General features: G+C 43.0%; 1 pseudogene; it reads left to right on the forward strand.

The window, feature by feature from the left end:
• The first annotated feature begins 932 nt into the window (after window positions 1-932).
• Window positions 933-1,840, forward strand: LOC110582861 (annotated as a pseudogene).

Below are 1,840 nucleotides of genomic sequence, written 5' to 3' on the forward strand. Positions count from 1 at the left end.
TCTATTACAGGTGTTTTCTTGTCTTCTGGTCCCAGGGTGGATACTGCAGTTCAGTTAGGAGTTCCTTCTGTATCCCTTTCCCCACCCCACCCTGTTGACAATTACTGACCAGAGATACCAAAATCTCGGATTTGGAGATCACCTTCTGGGCTCTGGAAGGGCTTTTCCTGCTTGGAGGATATACATTCACTGAAATGAACAATGGAGGAAGGCTTTCATCATGAGAATGAGGAGGAAGAATGAATAATCCCCTCCAGGGAGCCAGCTCTCCTGAAGTCAGGGAAAGACTCAGTATTTTGTCTCAAAGTAACTCATCTTATTATAATGTCCTAGATAGGTCCCACTTGCTAACAACACTGCAAAGTTTGTAATATAATTGAGGCAGAACTTAACATGAATATAAAGCAGCATCCTCTATGTTTAGAGTATACAAAGAAATAACCATGTCTGCATGTGATTGGCTAAGATTGGGATTAGCTACTCTTATAATTGTTGAAATGCGGCAGGATTTTGCAGGAATGGATAAAGGAGGCAGAGAAGACACTTTAGGGCATTTGAGATGGAAGTGTTGGTGGTATAAATATGGTCAGGAAAGTAGATGGGGTGGCAGGTCAGAGCAAAGTTGGAGGGAGGGTGGCCGGTGAATTGAGAGATAAGGGTAGAGACAGGGGTGGATGTGTTTTCATGCCTAGGGTGTGGTGTTGGTGGCTATTGCTCATCTTCTTGGGCATTTACATTTACCTTCAAATTTATTCATGTCCTACATAAAACTAACACCAACTTTGTATAGAAAATAGTAGCATTATGTTGTAGAGTCTAGGTATGGGATATATTTCCTCAAATTGGAGTTGTCCTTAATCTTTTTGAAATCAGAATTCTGTTTTCTCTCCTTTGTTCTTTAGATTTCACAAGGTTCAAGAGCTCAGAACTAAATGTTGGTGAATCACTCTAGTGCCACTGAATTTTATCTCCTTGGCTTCCCTGGCTCCAAAGAACTACATCATCTTCTCTTTGCTACCTTCTTCTTCTTCTACTTAGTGACATTGATGGGAAAACGGTCATCATTGTGATTGTGCATGTTGATAAATGTCTGCAGTCCCCCATGTAGTTCTTCCTTGGTCATCTCACTGCCTTGGAGATCTTGGTTACAACTATTATTGTGCCCATGATGCTTTGGGGGTTGCTGCTCTCTGGGATGCAGACAATATCTCTGGCTGCATGTGTCACCCAGCTCTTCCTGTACCTTGCTGTGGGGACCACAGAGTTTGCATTGCTGGGGGGATGGCTGTGGACCATTACATGGCTGTCTGTAACCCTTTGAGGTACATCATTATGAACAACCGAACCTGCAGCTGGGTGGTCATTGTTTCATGAGTGTTTGGGTTCCTTTTTGAAATCTGGCCAGTCAAATGTGGTGAACAATTTCTTCTGTGACTGAGGGCAGTTGCTCAAACTATCCTGCAATGATACCCTTTTCACAGAGTTTATCCTATTTTTAATGGCTGTTTTTGTTCTTTTTGGTTCTTTGATCCCTACAATCATCTCCTACACCTACATCATCTCCACCATCCTCAAGATCCCCTCAGCCTCTGGCCAGAGGAAAGCCTTCTCTATGTGTGCTTCCCACTTTACTTGTGTTGTGATTGGCTATGGTGGTTGCTTGTTCCTCTATGTGAAACCCAAGCAAACGCAGGCTGCAGATTACAATAGGGTGGTTTCCTTCATGGTTTCAGTGGTTACTCCTTTCCTCAACCCTTTCATCTTCACCCTCCGAAATGACAAAGTCACACAAGCCCTTCGGGATGGAGTGAAAAGATGCTGTCACCTATTTAGTAACTAA

This window comes from Neomonachus schauinslandi, chromosome 12 (genome assembly GCF_002201575.2).
Source record: "Neomonachus schauinslandi chromosome 12, ASM220157v2, whole genome shotgun sequence".
Classification (NCBI taxonomy): domain Eukaryota; kingdom Metazoa; phylum Chordata; class Mammalia; order Carnivora; family Phocidae; genus Neomonachus; species Neomonachus schauinslandi.